The 18,899-nt window shown below is 42.6% G+C and overlaps 1 protein-coding gene and 1 long non-coding RNA gene across 3 annotated transcripts in view; one reads left to right on the forward strand and one right to left on the reverse strand.

Moving 5' to 3' along the window:
- Positions 1-18,899, forward strand: part of LSAMP (limbic system associated membrane protein) — a 979,827-nt gene that overhangs the window by 230,936 nt on the left and 729,992 nt on the right. The gene's annotated exons all lie outside the window — the stretch shown is intronic.
- On the reverse strand, positions 1,676-16,503 carry LOC107208303. The gene is made up of 4 exons (XR_001523152.2): positions 16,405-16,503; positions 10,136-10,280; positions 6,336-6,410; positions 1,676-1,888 (listed from the first exon to the last, which is right to left on the reverse strand). It is a non-coding gene; the product is annotated as an uncharacterized LOC107208303 (long non-coding RNA).

Raw genomic sequence — 18,899 nt, forward strand, 5'->3', positions numbered from 1 at the left:
GCACATTTGTGGTACAGGGGACATATTATGGCTTCCACTTTGATAAACCAAACATCGTTGCTGCCAGTGCTGTATCTCAGACTCCAACATATCTGTTGTGGGATTAAAAGTGAGTCTCTCTGAGCTCATTGGGAGAACTGCTATGGGGTTAAACTGGGTCATCTTCTTACTGTGGGTGAGAACAGAGAGTTGCAGTACCAAAATCCACCCTGACTGCAATTCTGGACTAGCTCTGCTGATGGTTGGAATCGCTCTGAGTTTACAGTGCTGAGACCGAAAAAAGAATTTGGCAGGGTAATCTCCAGAGCTATTGAACTGGCACCTCTCCCCAGAGCTATGTTTAGTTAACGTTTACAATGGGAAAGCAAATGAAGCATGATTCTCCAAACCTTGAACCCTGTTGAGGGCTGATTGATCTTGAATGCTGGCAATCCTGATTCCCCCAAACACAAATAAGCATGTATATAGATGTGAGCACAAATTTCCTTCATCCTCTTAAAGAATGCAACGCAAGTCATATTTAATAACAGAGAAATGATGCAAGGTCTCCCTCCAGCTGTTTCTGTGTAGACTCCATGTCCTTACTTTGTGAGGGGGTTTGACTACCTAGTGAAATATCCAATGAGGCTTACATCTGCACTGAATGGTGTTACATGCTGGCATTCACTGGTATCTGCTACAAGCTGACTGGCATGCAGGTCAGGCTCTGCAGTCCTGGGCTGGGGAGTGAATGGCTAATTGTCGAGGAAGCAGAGGGTGAAAAGCCATGATAAGAGAGGCAAGAGAAAGCCTCCCTGTGCTTGGAGAGACCCTTCTGGTGGGTGGGAACAGGCTGATGTGCCAGCCAGGGCTGACACCAATTGGCACCATTAATCCAGGATTCAAATGACAGGGAGTTAATGCTCCACAGGGTGATTATTGCAAACACTGTGCCGTAAATGTTTACCTCTGTTTCATGGAGCCAATTGACAGGCAGCTCAATAGATTTCAGGTAGATTTTCTAGTGGGGTAATACTTGTTTTTCAGATGAGGTTCAGAAAGCTGACTGGAAATGAAATTGGTTGTGGCATGCTGTCTGTTGTTACAGGGAATAATGGGAAAAAGGCTGGGAATCACGAAGAGATGACAAATGAAAATGTAGGTGTCCATAAAGCCGCAAGATGGGAGAGCCAGCAATTAAACAGGAATGGATTTACACAGGAATGGGAATTGCAGGAGGGGCTTTTGCTCAGGATCAGGGTGCATTAGTGGGACTGCAGAGGGGCGAGGCTTTGGATGGAGTGTGGTTGTAGGATGCAGCTGAGGTTCATCCCCAGGCAGAGCGGTGCAGATGAGCTTGCCTGAGGCCAGGAAAAGAAGGGAATGCTGCCGAGTGATTGGCAGAGCTGGGTGTGAAAAGCCCCAGACTGGCATAGCGTGGAGGCCAGCTGGGCAGGAACAGAATTCACACGGCTGTGAGAGCCACTTCTATTTCATTTCAGCAATTTTCCTGTCTTAAGAATGAAATGTCAGTTGTAAAAAGAATAGAAGAGCAATTATCTGGATTGTGGAGTTCTAGGAGCAGCAAGTCCTGAGCCTGAATAAAACCAGTCAGAAGCAACAGAAACAAGCTTTAGTCATCCTCAGCTATTTCTCCCGCTCAGTCCTGGCTATATCATCTGAGGGACTCCATGAATTCTCCAAGGAATTTTTTTTATTGCTATTGATTTTACATGGGAGATTCTTAGATACCAGGGTTATGGGTCAGCAGCACAAAGCCCGAAGATAAAGGGATGTTCATAGTGCTGCTCACCTGTGCTGCCAGAGCTGCTGGAAACTTCAGTGCTGTTCCACCAGCCTTCTAGCACTTCTTGCTGGGAGAAGTTGAGAAGGGAATAGTCATTTTTCTCTGATCAAGGGGTAGAAAGAAAGTAGAATTCAGGTTCTTCCTTATTAAAACATGCTATGCACAGCACAAAACACTCTAATGTATGTATTTAGAATATACTGCAGAGCTATTTCTTTACGGCTTTTTTGTAAAAAAAGCCCAAACACTTTTATAATAATAATAAAAATGCAATCTATATACAGTATCTTCATATCTCAAATATTTATAAACATAGTTATCTTTGGTTGACTGATTCCAGGAAGTTTGCCAGCACATCAAAGCGGTGACATTTTACATCTCATATTCTTTTCATTGTGAGGAATGAGATGCTTCTCCATTTCTTAACTGATTTTTCAGATTTTCTTTTAAGACTGGTGCAATTGGGTAAACCCTTACAGATTCTAGAACCGACAGGAAATTCCATGAAACTTAATAAACACCATGCTTGGCTCGATTTTGCTGTAGGGTATTGAAAAGAAATATTATTGACCATTATTCTGCCACACAGACACATCTATAACTTGCTGTCGTTGGCAATAAGGCTGTAGCTATAACTGCTTACAGATGACTGTCTCAGAGCTTGGCTTCTGTCTCACAATCCCTAGAGCCAAAGTCTTATCTGTTCATCACACCCTCTAGTTCTGAAGTGTGAAGGGGCAAACAAGTGGTGCCTTGGTAGAGTGTGCACAGTGCTGACCTTCAGGTCAGGCTGTCAGATATAGAAATGGTGTGCTTTTGTGAGTAGCTGATTGTAGATGGAAAGAAGGGACTCTTTGAAATGATTGTCACCTTATTGTCATAATGTCTTTTCACCAAGGCCTGATGTGTTGTGTTTGTTATGCATTTTACTTGGGACTTGATCTCTCTGTGAAATCCATAAAGGAAATGCTATGGCATTCTTGGCTGCTTGAGTGGATATTCTCTCCAGATGTTTTTAAAGGTCCATCTTCTAATTCAATCCCCAAGAGGCTTTTCAGGAGCTGAAGTGAGCAATTGGAGGCAGCTGCATAATATCTCAAATGACCTACTCAGTCCTTCCTTTCTTGATTTTTTCCTCATGTAGGTTATCCATTTGCAACTAAAATCATAGTGCCAAAGGCATTTTTGCATTGTGTAGAAACCATTCATGCACATCACTTTAACAATGGGGGGCAGACCTGTTGAGTGCTAGGCTAACCAGTTGTGTAAGTGAAGGCTTTAAAGGAGGAGGGGAGAATGATGCATGCAGTGTGCAGGGGTCTGAAAGACAAATGAGCACTGTGAAATGGATATGGTCTGCACTTTTTTGAATAATATTCAGTGTTCAGTCCCCCATCAGGATGCCATCAAATGGGGCTTCTTCCAGTGTGTAATGTTATATTGTCATCTTCCTCATTCTCTAATTCAGGTGCTCTTCATCACCAGCTAATCTTTTAAGCCAGCTTTTAATGTTGGAACGGCTGCTAGGCAAGGAACTTATATCAATGTGTATAATGTATGAAATAAAAATATATAAAAAACATATAAAATAGGTGTGTGGGTCTGCACTCACACACGTGTGTGTGCTTTTCTCTGCACATAACAGAATCTTTCAGGAGGATAAAGCCAGAGGTACTCAGGCAAGCAAAATGGTATTCAGGAAAGAAAATAAAGCCAGTCCTCAACCTTTCGTGACTGGACATGGCACAGCTAAGAGGCAGGAAGCTGAATTAATGCAGTCTCCACTCAGCCCCAAAGCCACAATGGGTTGAGAGAAGCTCCAGGAAGAGTGACAAAAATGATAGGTTTGGAAAGTATAGCATAAATGAGAAGATTAGGGAGGCTGGTATATATTCATTGAGGAGGAAAGATGTGTGAAGGGAGATGTAATCACTGCCTGCAAATCCATAAAGAAATGCTACTGAGAGGATGGGGATCCATTTTTCTCAGTGGTTGATACAAACAGGCCTAAGACATAATGGTCCTGAAGTACAACAGGGAACAGTTAGTAAAAAAATATCAGGGAGATCTTTATAACTCTAGGAACAGTTTGGTGGCAGAGCAGACTGCCAAGGCACACTATAGAGCCACCAGCACTGGAGATATTCAAGGCAGGGATGAGTCACCCATCTGTCAGGGATGGTTTAGGTGTAATCAGATCTGCCACAATGTGCAGCAATGGCCTGGATGATGCACCAGAGGTCTTTTCTCATCCAGATGAGTCTGTGATTTGTCAGTTGTACTTATTTCAGTGTGTGGGGCTGTGCTTGTGTGTGTTTGTGCTCAATTCCTAATGTTCCCATGTGTACCTGGAGCTTGGACGTCTCCTAGTCTGTACTGTCAGTCCTCCAAATGCTTTCTCTCTCTTTCTTGCCAATTTACTCCCTCTTGATCCATTTCTCTTACATATCCATATTTACTTCCCAATTGCTGATCCTTTTCAGTGTGCTCTCTTGCCTCTTTTTGTCTTCATTTCATATACACTTGCGTGCACCTGTGCCTGAGCATGTGCACACGTGCCCTTCTTCATGCTTACTGCACTTTTCTCCTCCTGCCTGTCCTCTGGTGAGAGCTGTGGGTGGAGAAGGGCAGGCAGGAGGAGGATTTTCCTGTCTGTAATAGAACTGTGTGGAATCACCCAGTTTGGGTTTGAAAGAGGTCCATATTTTGGACGTACACTGGTCCCATGGGTATATGATGCCTGACAAGATGTGGAGCATCAACTCTGCTGTGTGGGTGACAGATCTGCTTCACATCTGATAGTCTAGAGCTGTGCACAGGACAAGCTTGAGTTGGTCTGCACCTCTCCTTGTGACTTACCTTGCACTCACTTCTCTGCAAGTCCCACATAAGAGCTGAACAAGGCATCACGGCCATCTGACAGCAACAACAGAAATAACTCACAGACACTGACAGCAACCTTGGTGATGGTGATGTGCTGCATCTTCCTGAACTTGCAGCAGCATTAGGAGTGCTTTATGAAATTAATACGGGTTAAGTGCTTGTGCTGAGTGCCAGGTGTGTTTTAGAGGGCAAAACCAGGAAAGGTTTCCTCCATCAGCAGTGAATATGCTTGGACAGGGACAGTCACCAAAGCCAGTGACTGGTACTAGCTGTTACTGTGACAGAGAGGATCATTAAGGTGCTTTTATTTTGGGTGTATGAGTGTGTGCACATGTGTGTACAGGAATCTCTTTATTGCTCATATTCATTTCATAAAATAAATTAGATTACCCAAGGATGTGCTTAGCTCTACATCACTTGCAGTTTTCAAATCATCATCGATGTCTTTCTAAAACATTTTCTTTGCTTCACTCATAAGTTTTTGAGTCAGAAAGGGGGAATTTATGGATGAAATGTCTCAGTGCTTCCCTCAGGGAGAAGTCCTAGGTGATCTAAGCTCTTCCTTTCTAATCTTTAATAACAGTGAAGCTAAATGTTGTATTAAGAAACTGTTAAATTTCAGTGTGCTTAAGTCAGGGCATAGCCAAGCTAGATTGTATGTGAAACCTTGCATGGAAACAAAGGAGTCTGTGGTAAATGCATTAACATTGATAATGAATATTCATGTTTACTCCAAAATCATTTGGACCTGCCTTATAATGGCTACACTAAAATTGCTTTCCAAAATTACAGCTGAACTATTGCTCTTGCTGCTGGTCTCCTGCAGGTATGTATTCTACCCTTTCAGTGTGTGGCTCCATAGAGGTTTTCAGAGAACACAGTGTTGCTCTCATATTTTCTTTTTTTCAACCTTAATCACTGTTATGTATCATCTTTTGTGCATCCATGCTTTCCCATATATGGCAGATAAACAGAAGCTATGAAAGCAATTTGCACAAAAAAAAAAAGCATAGTAAATTGCGTCAGACAGCATGCTACAGATCAAGACTGGCAACAATAATAATAGTGAAGATGTGCTGGCATATAGAAGGGTTTATAATTAAATTGCAACATTAGCAATTTCATTGTTGGTGTTTCTTTAATATATCTTATGAGAAATGCTCTATTACTGCTTAAAGTAATTACTTTGTACTTGAAAACATGCATATATTTAAATGTCAACTGATGGTAAAAATCTCACTTTTCAATTTACTTGTACTTGGACATTTAGAAATATATTGATAACTTTCAGATCAGTAGTTTTATGGGATAAATTCCTTACTCAAATTCTTGCTCAATTCAAAAAAGAATTTAACAGTAGTTTAGAGAAAGCAGATTGATTACTGAAAGTAATATTGGAACTTTATTAAGACAGTCAAAAATAAATCACAGGCAAACTACAAAATAGTTAGATTGATATGTAAGAGACCTAGTCAAACAAATCATCAGTTATCATCATGAAAACTCTACACTGTTAATACAAGTCTCTACATATATTTCTCAAAGAAACAGCTTTGGAGATAGTAGCATAATGAATTACTGTGAAGAGGTGTATCTGTCTGCAGCAGAGAAAATCTATCTTATTTTAAATGTGCATGTGTGCTGAGAAAATTATTAACATACAAACCTGGCACCAAGGAGAACATGGCATAAAAAGAAGCTTAGAGGTCATTTGCTGTGATGGACCAAGTAATAGCAACACCTAGTAAAAGAGAATTGAGACAGGGTAGAGGAAGAAGGTGTGCTTAGCAGAAATTCAGAAGCTTTTGCCCTCAGGTCCTAAAATTGTATGGGTCAATTAGGACAATTATAACTTTCTCAAGGGTAGTGCCTTTTGGTAAAGGAGAAGTAATGACAAAGTAAAATGGCAAGGGATGACACGAAATTTGGGTGCCATTTCTGTGAGAATCATGAACCATCTATGTTCCAGGATGATTCCTGGTGGAGAGGCAGAGCTCCATCCTGTATTCCAGTACTCCATCACGTGTCCTTGTGTGACCACATTCACCTGAGCATCATTTGTTAGGACTGCCAACCCATTGCTCACTCAGCAATTCAGGGGCCTGTCATGGGTTGTGATCAAAGGTAAATGCTGCTGGACCCTGGTAGGAACATTTCCAGGTAGGATCTGGGCAAAAGTAAGTCATGAAGCCTTCTGGAGGGGTCAGAGCATTCTCAACTGCAGGCTGGAGGGAAGTAACATCCTAATTAAAGTAGTGAGAAAGCAAATATAACAGCCTCAGAATGTGAGTTTGGAAACCCCCATCTCCAAGATTCTACCCTGCTCATTAATGAGTTTATTTTCATTCTTCTTCAGTTATTCTCTGTGACTGTTATGATAGTGTGACTCTCATATGGGGGAAGATATCTTCATGTGTATTATTGATCATGTTTAAGGGCTCAAGTCCAGTCCAGGACCCTGGCCTCATAAATTTTGGGTAGGACATAATTGGAAAAAGGCCTTGGTTTGAACATATGGCATAGCAACAACAACACATAATCCATTTTGTAAACAAAGAATCAAGGCAAAGAAAGGAGAGCCCTACGCAAGCACATACATGAGATACGTCAGACCTGATATCTGAGCTGACAGGCTCCTCCATTGCACTAAAAAAGTATCCTGGAAGTGTTTTTTTTGTTTAACAGCAAAGGAGATCTGCCTAGACATGTCCCTGTCCAACTCAAGCACACTGCCTGGTGCTTTGTCCAGTCTAGATATTTCCAGTGAAGGATTCCATTTTGCCATGTTGTGGCATGGCTGAGTTGGTCTGAAGTAGGGAGAAAATGTTTACCCAGAAACTTTCATTCCCAACAGCTGATCTTGTGACACAAGTTGGAAAACGGGTGCACCAGACACTTGGTGACAAAGCTGGCCACCAGTTTTGTACCCCTGTGCTCAACCCCTTGGGTTTGCTGCTGCTGCTCCCCTCAGAGGTGCTGTTGCCAGTGGAATGATTTGAAGGATGTCAGTCTGAATTTACATTCAAATTCAGTCATTTCAAGATGAACCAAGAAGCTGAGGTGACCTATTAGCACAGCCAGCAATTTTTGTATTTTTCTGATTATGTTTTATATATTTCTTTACCCTTTGTTCAGTTACAGCAGGATCCCTTTCTTCTTGTCCGCTCATGTTCTCTCTCAGTGCTAAGTGCCAGCTGTCACTGCCTGCTGGATAATTACCATTTTACAAACAGTGTTTAGGGAAATGCCATCAGTTTCTGAATATGTGGCTGTCAGGGCTTATTTGAGGGGTTTTCCTATGTTAACTACCTCTTCTCTTTTCAGGCAGGAGGGCAAGGGAGGGGAAGGAAGCCAGGAGATCTGTCTTGTCTCCAGGCATTTGAAGAAAAATTGCATTTCATCTTTTTCACATTTTGACTGTCAATGCTTATTCCTTCCCCCACCCTCTCTCCCAGTTTATACTCTCCTCTCACTTTTTCTTTATGACAGGCTGCTCTGTCCTGCTTTGCGGCCTCAGTGGCCTGCTAGTGACTGGTGGCAGCAGAGAAGATAGAGCTGCTTGTCATGGTGGGTTACTAATGGGAAGGAGGGCATATTCTTAGAAATAATCATGGTCCCTCATTACTGTAATATGCTACTTAAAGCTGCACAGGTCTGCCTGAGGTTAAGCGGGGAATCTGGAAAAAAGCTTAACTCTGATTGCATTACTGCAAGAAGCAGTGGCATGAGCACAGCCAAGGAGGGATGAAGTCCAGATGTTGCTGACAGAGGCTGAAATGCTGAATTTCAAAGCCAGACCATGGAGAAAGACATCATCTGCTAAGACATGGTTCTTCCAGGGTGCAAACTGTACAGATGGCCCCATCTGGAGGGTGGTAGGGAAGAAGGCAGGATGGCCACAATATTTGACTGTGTTCACTAAGTAAAGTAGTGAAAGATGCATAAAAAAATAATTTACAGTCACCTGGAGGGGCTATATCAGACTTGAGCTCCCCTCAATGCCAAAACTTTCTGCTGTCATATAAAGAACCTCCTTCCCCTTAGCAACTTAGGTAGCAGTTTCTTAATCATTTCTGTAGAGCCTTGGTCAGAAGGAGTCAGCCTGAAAATCAGGGTCATGTGTACTACTAGAACAAGATCTGTGATCTGGTCCTAATAGTACCCACATCCCTGAAAGACGGTTTTCCTCAAAGTGTCAGTATTTTGGCTTTCTAATGATTTTTGCTACCTAGCCACTTTTGGGACACTTGAAGAGAAGACAATGGAAGCTACTTCTCAGGCACAGCAGGAACTCTGAATTTCCCACCACATTCTGAAAAATGGGTATGGGGTAGAGAAGGGTCCCAGGGTGATGGATCTCAGACTCTGTTGCAGCCAGGGCAAAGGTTTAAATACCAGTGTAAAGATTATGACCTCACTGCAGCTGTGATTTGGGCTCTCAGACCAGTGTGGTTTTGCAATTAAATAATACAAACTCTAATGTCTGGTGGGGAGACATTGCTCAATATGCAGGCCTTTCTCCACCCCAACAGTGACAAAAGTGGATGTCACTCCTACCTGCTCCTCTTGGTTTATGCTGCGTGATACCAGCCAAGGCAGAAGCAAGTATCCCTTGTTTGCAGAGCCCTCTCCTGTATTTTTTCCTGTTGCCCCTCATTTTCCACACTGGGCCTGATCTCGTTGCTATGGAGATGCACATGAGTTGTGTCTGACTTCATGCATGCTACTTCTGGAAGCTGAGGAAAGCAGTGCTCCTGCTTCGTGAGTTGGGTCTGACTTGGGGCCTTGGGGAGGACAGGAGGAAAGGTATCCTATGTGAGGTGTCCTATCAGCCTGGTCCTGTGACTCTTCCAGGGCCTTGCCACAGTGCAGGTAGGCAGGGGTGGAGAGCAAGGTCCTCTGGAGGTGTGCACTGTCAGCAGTCCCGTGCCTTGGAGCCCCCTCTGTGCTATTTGGGGTCAGGTCCCACTCAGCACTGTGTATGTTATATGAGTCCTGTGGCTGATGGGCAGGGAAGGATGTGGCAGGAAAGCAGGGAGAGGTCCCTCCCAGCATTGTGTATGTTATATGAGTCCTGTGGCTGATGGGCAGGGAAGGATGTGGCAGGAAAGCAGGGAGCCAGCCCTCCCTGCAGCTGGAGGCTCTGGGTGGCTCAACCCCTGGCCCATTGCTTCCCGGGACAGCAGCAACCTGGACCAGCAGCTTCCCCTTTGCTCTCTGCAAGGCCCTCTCTCAGCATCTAACCACTCTAATTCATGGCTCTGCTCTGAACAAACTGGATGGGAAAAGGATAATGGACATGGAAATAGAAGGAAAATTAAGGAGGAGAGCTACTCAAGTCCTATATAGATGTCCTAATATCCTAATATCTAGGTTTTCCCCCATCTGTCCTTTGAAAAGGACATGTCCCAGCCAACACCTGCTTGTGCCTTCACTATTTCTGCCCATACATTTTTAGTTACTCACCTCAAAGCAGAACAGGAGACTGAACTTGTGAAGGGTATTGAATACAGAGGGAAATGGATGGATCTCAAGAAATCAGTATTTGTGGGGTATACCTCAGCTTCTTCTCTCCACAGCCAGCCTGAAGAGCACACCAGACCCCTGTTCACTGAAACAGACAAGTAGGTTGCTCAAAAAAAAAAAAAAAGTCCTTTCAAAATCATGTCTTATTTTGAAAAGTATTATGTCAGCCTGCTGTTCACAGTCAACATGTAATGAAACACGTTCATTAGCCATTTGGGTCATCACTTCTCATGCTTTTCCGTATTTGAGCTGCTCAGCAGCAGATTGCAAGGCATTTTTCTAGCCATCCTTCCCAACCCTCTGATAGTGATAAGCAATATGTTTTGTACTGTTAGCGTCATGGTTATAAATGACCACTGTACCACATGCTACCCAAATTTAACATGCTCAGACAGTTCTGTCACTGGCAGCTACTCCGTTCTTTAATATCTTTCCCTAGAGTGAAACTGCTTTTAAGGGGTAGAATGGCTGCCACCTCCTCCCATCTCACTGGGTTCAAAGATTCAAATCACACTGTGTGCCACTACCTTCTAGCACACTTCTACCCACCCAGCCACGTAAGTCCTTGCCTGGGTACTGTCAGAGCACCCCATGGGCTTTAATGCAGTAATCTCTGACTTCCCAAGGCAGGGAAGAGTTAACAAGCAAAAGTCTTGCACTGGAAACTGAGCCCTGATAAGGTCAAGGAGGTTCTTCAAGGTCAAAGCGTGAAGTCTGGCAGCTCTAAGAACTAAGCCTGTGCCTGCCATTTCCCAACCCAGAGCCTTAGCCATGGACCTGTGCTTCCTTCCTGTGGAAGCAGCTGTTTTTCTTCCATCATTTCTGTCTCTTAATTTCCTTCTCTCTGTGCTGTTTTTTATCACTTAGCCCGCAGAGCAATTGTGATCCTGTTTACTTGAGAGATGCTATACAAAATACAGTTGTATTGTATTTCATTTCATCCGCAAGCCAGCATTCTCGGAGGGAGGCCAGTTGCCAGGGAGGAAAAATAACCAACAAAGCAAAGGGCAGGAGTGTTCAGCACTTTCTTGAATTTGATCTATTTCTTTCCTTAACGTACACACACATAGAGCCAAACCAAACTATTTGACTTTATGGAAGGGGCTTACTGTTAAATCTGAGTACAGTGCAGGCAGAGTCATTACCTAATGAAAGGAGGCTTATTGACTCCCTTCTGTCAATTTAAGACCACCTTCTCTTCTCTGTTCCTTCAAGGGTAAAACTATTAAAGTTAAAAAAAAAAAACTTGAAAGAAACCTGGACCATGTCCATCAAGGAAAGTGCCATGCCAAGCAGGTTAGAAAGTCTTGTGTTTGCACTGAGAGGGCTGGAGTAGCCCCATAATGACATTGTGAGTTTGAGAAATCAGAATAACCACCCTCGTGGCATGGTAGTGACCCAGTTACTTCAGTCAGTGAAGCCAAGACCAGAGAGTCTGGATCAGAGGGAAGGTTAGACCGTGCAAGTTGTCAGCGTGGTTTGAGCTGATCACTTATGCAGACAGCTCTTTCCTAAGTTGGCTGTTCTGTCAAAACCACTTTCCTTGCTGTCTGAGCTGTTCTTTCTCTAAGCTGGTAATTTTATTTTTTTTTTTTTTTCATATGTGAGCACATTTTTGGATCAGATGAAAATACAAATGGAAACACCCTTTCTGGTCTTCAGCTCTTTCCATCCTGCTCCCAGTTCTGATCTCTTTCTGTACCTGTCTACTGTCCATGTCTCTCTTGATTTTTTCAGTCGCCTTTTCTCTTCCTCTTACCTTCTCTTTTGCTCTTCCTTCTGCTTTTTCTTTTGCCTGCCACTTTGTCTGCAGGGAACACCTAAACGAGCTGCTCTCCATTTCTCCCACCTGGACTCCCTTCCCACTTTTCTCTTGTTTTTCTCAGTGTGTCTCCTTCCTGTGCAGCACAAAGACCCCCTAAACTTCATAAAATTTTCCCTTTCTGGATAGTATGACATACTTCTCTGCTGGTTTTATGCAAAGTCCGCAACTAATTAATTTTTTTTTGTTGCCCAGTCTAACTGTGAAATAGCTACATTTCTTCCCTGGGACAGGAAAAAAAGGCAAGTGTGAGTGTTGTCTGGCACCTGAGTTGCAAGATCCTGAATGGACCATCTAGATTTTTCTGCATGTGAACAGGGGCAAAAGAGCAGGAATGTAACATGAAGTGTTAATGCAAGTGGTTGAAAACAGCCTGGCAAGCTCAGCTGGAATTGATAGCTGGGGCACAAGTTCAGTTCTGCGTGCCTGGGGGGCACAAGCAGACAGACTGTGATGCATGGTTGGGCTTTAATGTACCTTTGTAGCTAGAAAATGCTATCCAGACTAAAAGGGAACTACCCTGGATGGTGGCAATGGATCACCATTTATTATAGTTCCCTGGAAACTAGCTCTCCTGTAAATGGCTCATGCTCTTTGAAGCTTCCTGAGAGGACCTTTGTAAGAAAGGTTGAGATCAGTTACTATATTGTGGAGATACAAGGTGCCCTTTCTGCAAAAGGTCTGTTATCAAGATCCAAAAATAAGTAATGGAGACCTGTCTGCCTCTCCATGCTTCCCGTTCTCCCTCTCTGACTTCCTCTCCCTCCCTGCCTTCTTCCCTCCATCCCAAGATCCCAAGGCTTGTCCTTACCATCCTTCAGTCACGTCACAGAGGAAGAGTAGGATAAAATTGCTTATTGTCTCACATGGCATATGAAGGAAGACGGATGTGAGTGCTGAAATGACTTGGTACCCAGTAGCTCTGGCTTGTGAGTGAAGCTCCAGTGGAACCAGATCTTCCCTGCTGTACACTTGCAAGCAAGGGGGCAAAATATTTGATCCAATTGACATGGTTGAATGGTTTGACCCAGTAGAAAAAGTATTCATGTCTGCTCAGCTTCTAACACAGCAGTAAATCCCAGTCAGGATATAGGCTGTTGATTCAATACCGCAGTTATATCAATTAAGTGTCACTGTATGCATAGAATTTGTTCATTGTTGTAGTGATATTGAACAATGCAGAAGCAGAAGACATGCCCAAGACCTGAAAGAATTCCTCACATAACTTTATTTCATATTAACTGTACATAAAATCTTCTTGGGTGTCCAGTACTGCATTTTTTCTTGTGCTAATAGCAGTAGTGAAGCTGAGAATGCACATGGGTCAAGACTATTGGATTTAATACTGAATTTATTGCAATGTGATGTATGTTTCTATTGAAATACATGTATAGGATGCATAGTAGATATTGAAAATGCATGTGCACAATATGCAGTATAGCAGGGCTTTCCAGTGCAATGCAGGGGAGTTTGGTTTTTTTAGAATCAGTCTAGATGTAGATGTGTCCAGTGTCTGTCTGTGGAAGCTGCCATTTTTACTTTACACTCTTGTCCTTTGGGAAATGCAGCCTGCAAAGAATACAGCAGGTTTTAAATGAGGCTTTCAGAGCTGTTCACAAACATGAATGAATTAAACCTCACAACTCCTCTGTGCAATAGTGGAGACATCCTCACCTCATTCTGAAAGGCAGCCACCTGTGGAAGGCAGCAGCTGTTTAATAGTGCATGGTTACATTTTACAACTGTTGGGTACAACAAGTGATGACAGAAAATATCCAAATTAAACTAGTGGGAATTAGGCCCAGAGAACATAATTGCTCAAATTAAAATGTGTGTAGTTTAAGTTAACGCCTATACAGTGCGCAGACTGCCACCAGTTCCGTAATGAACTCTTCTGGTTGGGGTTAAAGATGTGCAAATATTGCTCTCTTTGGCTTCTGAAACAAAACATTTGGAGACAGAAAAACTGGTATGTGTTGAACCAAATCCTCTTTGTGTTGGTTGGTTTGCCTCTTGTTCAGTTGCTCTTCTTTTTCATATAGGAGGAGAAAAAGAAAAAGATGGAAAACATCATTTCACTTGACACAAATTATTTTGTTTGGCCCAAAGCAAAACCTTTCAGAGCAGCAACTTGTGAGAAAAGGCCAGGGAAGGCCAGCTTTGCAGAGCTGCTCTTATTGCTGCAAATGTAAAAGGCAGAACCAGCAGCAAAACACCACCTCCTAAGGGTATTCACCTCGCTGTCAGTGGACTGAGCTGCCAATATCCTGCCTACCCAGAGAGACCAAGTCCAGTGCTGCAAGCCTTGGGAGAGTTATAAGAATTAAAGTGCAAGGAAATACTGTTATGTCTGTGGGGAAGAGAGATAGAGTGACTTCCCTATGGAACAGGAAATGGAGTTTTGTGCCATAGCTGACTCCTTTAGCCAGTCCTACCATTTTAAAAGAATATCTACTTTGAAGGAATATATACTTGGCTGAACTGAGATCCTGTCTCAATTCTCAAGGAGCAAATTTGTCCAGCATAGGCTGAAATTTCCTCTTCTAATAGAACCAAATGGCTAATTTAGAAAGAAATCAAAGAAAAACAGACTCATTGCACCTCAGCATTGTTTTTGTCTGGCTTAACTTACCGTGTGGAACGATTTCAATAAGCTGTATTATCAGTGGAGATTTCATTTTCCCTTCTTTTTGGTCACTGCCCAAGAGCTAGGCAAACGCATATCCACTTTTATTTAAATTCACACTCTCATGGTTAGAAATTCACAGCATTACTTTCTCCTCCAATTCCAGCCTTGCGGAGGCCTCCTTATGATGAAAGATCTTATTAGAGTTAGCTCTCTGTATCAAGGAGAGACAATCAATTCCTTTTGGAGATTTAATTTTAATCATGCAAACTGGCTTCTGTTGCCCTGTGTTCCATAAAACTTTCCCCATTCCCTAGTCCTTGGTATTAGTTTTTGTGGATGGCAGGCTTCAGAGCTTGTCCCGGTAATCGGAAACAGGAGGTTACATTAGTCCCAGGTTGTGTTGCACACAGCAATTCTATTTGCAGAGTCTGTTTGCTGCACAGCTAACTGCTGCTTCAAACAGCGTACAAGTAATTTCCAAATGACAGATCTCCTCTCTCTCTGCAGCTATTTTAAACTTGGTTTGCCACATGTGGTGTGGCCGTGACTCTGGAGGGAGTCATTCCTCCCAAGCCCTCCTCTTCCAGATCCAATGTGCTGTTGCCCTGAGCTGAATACTGAATATTGAACTTCCTTCAACAGATGAACTTCAGGCCAATTATTATTCAAATAATAGTTTTAGGAGCTCATAAAACTGAACTAGCTACCCACCATTTCCAGACAATTTCGACACAGAAGAAAGAGACAATATTCATCCCATGAACTACAGCAAAATTAGTCTCAAATATCCTGTTCTCGGGGAAACTTCATAACGGGTGCAGAGAGTGTCACCACACTGACTTCTGTGAAATTCTTTCCACTTCTGCTAGTGATCATTTTTGTCCTTTAAAACTCTGGGTCTGCAAGGAGGGATGTGAGCACAGCTGAGAGTGTCCTGCACATTGCCACTGTCACGCAAGCGGGGCCCATATCCCACTGGTACTGCAGTTTTTCAGCAGCATGACTGATTTATGACATGGTGGGATGGAGGGAATAAGACTCTTTTGTTTTGGCCGTTCTCCAAATGTGCCTTTTAGGAGCACTCTTCTTATTTGCATTCCTAACATTGACTTTAGTGTTGGGACTCAGCATATCAGCTCTTGGGGTTTCTTTGGCTCTATAGCCAGATGTGTCTTTGGGGTTGACCTTTTATTCTAACATGATCCAACTGGAACTTCAAGTCTAAATGGTAGCACAGCTCTGAATTTCTAATTGTGGGCCCCCACCTACATCTTTATGCAGAGCTCAACATCATCTTCATTCTTTATACTTGTCTACTTACAGTGTCCTTGCTGCTATGATGGGATAGATATATTGGGGCTGGGAGACTGTCTCAGCTAATGGAAAAAATTTAAATTTTTTTAATTGTTCTTCGGTAAATCTGTATGCTTATGGCTTAAAGCTGGGCTGCTTTTCTGCTTCATCTGTCCATTTCTGCCTTTGATTCTCTTCCTCTCTGCTCAATTCATTTGTGTTCTCTGATGTGTAATGGCTCCATCAGGCTGGCATGGAGTAGTCTCCATGTTGATATTATAAACCTGACTATTGGATTGACCCAGTTCTCTAGGCAAAAACTACTGTTTTGTTTTCAGTAGTCTTTATCAATAAAGGCTATTTTTATCTCATTCAAAAGAAATTGGGCTGAGATCATTGGGAGCCCGTGAGGAAGCAGCTGGGTACTGACAAGAGTCTTAAGAATGCTTGAATGAAAATACTCACCTTGATCAATGCCAAGCTTTGGTGATTGCTGAATTCATAGCTGCCACTCCATTCTGTGTGCACAGCACTGTAGCAAATGAGGGGAAAGTGAAAAATACACAGAATTTAATGGCTGTCAAAATAATCTCAGCTGAAGTGAGCTTTGCCTGGTGAATGGCTATTCATTAACCACAACCAAAAGTAATAAAGGTCAGAAGCAGGCATAACTCAGGGAGAAGGCCATGGGCAGACACAGATCCACCAGCACCTTCTGCCCAGACAGGCTTTTTTAGTTGTTACTAAAAAGAGGGTTTAGGTCATTGTTACCAATTCCTGGGCAATACCAGAAATTTTTGTTGGAAGAACTGCCTGGGTGTACATGGATTAGCTGGTGACTTTTCAGTTTAATTTAGTCCAATTTAGCTGGGATATGCTAATTCATTAAAATCGAGGCCATATTTATGTAAGCATACTGTCAGCTAGAAAATTTTTCATTTTAGAATTTGGGAATATTGCATATCAAGCAGCTAGTACCTGCATGTGGTAATAGCTTGTGGCATTAGCTTTTGCTTCTGGAGGTGTGGGAAATACAGCTCAGATCCTGTATTGCCACAGTCATATTTGGGATGCAGATTTGTCTTTCCCATCACAGATAGGCATGAGAACCATCTGTTTGTCCTGGAATTGGCCTCTCCTTTTAGTTTTCTCTGGAGGTTCATGTGTTTCTCTAGATATGAAATAGTTTTGAATTTTAGCTGGATTTTTTTTTCATATGTAAAGGAATATCGGTGTGTTTTGGTTTTTTTTCAGTGACTTGAACATTTCTTTGTGAACAGTTATTTGCTATAAAGCTGAATCAATATGTGATAATTAAACAAAAAGCTCAGGGAAAGTAGCACAGCAGCCCAGGTCAAGAGTAACCCAAGAGCTCTCAGAAAACTGGACAGGTTTACAGCTGTGGCCGACTGAAGCCCCAGCCTCAATGACACGATGGTTTTTCCAAGGCTGAAGAAAAGAGAGCTCAGAGGGAACAGCAACTCATTATGCAGTTGAGGCAAGGGGCCAAGCTGCCTCTGTGCCCCTGAGAACAAGGAGAGGCATGCACAGACACATGGGCAGCACACTCATGCATGCACACACCTGCCTTTGATGTTTCCTTACATTTTTCTTTTGAAGGTCCTGAATCCTTGAGCAATATCCTGAGGTCCTTTTCCCTTTTTTACTGAATTGATAGTCTTCAAGGCTTGATTTCCAGAAACAAGGAATAAAAAAATAAAACAAAACTATTAGATCTTTGTTCAACCTTGCTTTTCTTATCTTTTAAAATTGTTTCTAATTTTATTATTTTAAATAATAATACATGGATTCTGTTGACAGTTTCCAAATGCTGATATTGGATGCAGTTAAAAAATTTTTAAAATTTCAATCTTGAAAAAGAAAAAATGGAAACTAGGTTTTCATTTTTATTTTCTTTCTTGTATTACTCCAGATGAAGCCTTTAAAAACTGAATGCATTTTGAAAAGAGATTGTCTACTTTGCCACAGAATATGGTGTCTGTGTAATATCTACCAATCTGCACAAATGCTTAGGGCAGCAAATGAAGATGGAAAATGTGCACTGGGAATGGATGTGGCTGTGATGGGCCATTGCACAATCTCCATACCCATGACAGATGTTCTTCTAGCAACCTCTCTGGTTGGCAGTGAAGAGAACTTTCAAGAAGTAGTTTCAAAGAGTAAAAATCCTCTTGGTCCATATTTCCCTCACAATTTGCCTCTGCATCCACAAAATCCTGCACAGCTGTCAGACTCCTCTAAATTCTGCTGATGAGCAACCACTTACCTCCTGCTTTTATCTCTAGAAGTCTCTGGTTCGAGCCCACTGTGTCAGTCAAAACATTTGATTTTGAATTTGTTGAGCACACTAGGATTTTTCTACCCTGCAGTTAGAGAAGGTGCTGCTGAGACTTTAAGAAGTGTAAAGAACCGAACACGTTTCTGGACACGTTTAAGGTAAGCCACCTCCACTGGAAGAGTCACCTTTCTGTTGTGCCAGGACAATGATTATGCACTGCCTGCACTGTCTAGGATTTCCCAAAAAGTCTCTCATTTCAGCAGGGAGGAAATATTGCCTGTTACTTAGGAAATGGCTTAGGCTACTTGAATTGTCATCCAGAAAGTAAGATTTCTGTTGCTAGTGCTGCATTGCCCTGAGCTGTGAGCACACCTAGGGCTTCCACCCCAGGTCTTCTACTCATGCTGGCCAAAGCACTGGGTTGGTGAGAGTGCTGTACAAGGATGATCTGAAATAGGCCTGCCCAGTGTACACATATTTCCCTCAGTCTGGAGTGACAAATCCTTGTACCTGTCCATGCTTGTACATCCCATTAGCTTTTCCCTGTCAAGTTTGGTATCAGTCATACTTGATCCTTGGACTCATCTTAGCAGAACTGTTTCTCTCGTGGATTTGGTGCTCGCCTAAGGCAACACCAAATGATCTTCCAGCTCCCTCCATT

This window comes from Parus major, chromosome 1, assembly GCF_001522545.3.
Source record: "Parus major isolate Abel chromosome 1, Parus_major1.1, whole genome shotgun sequence".
Lineage (NCBI taxonomy): Eukaryota > Metazoa > Chordata > Aves > Passeriformes > Paridae > Parus > Parus major.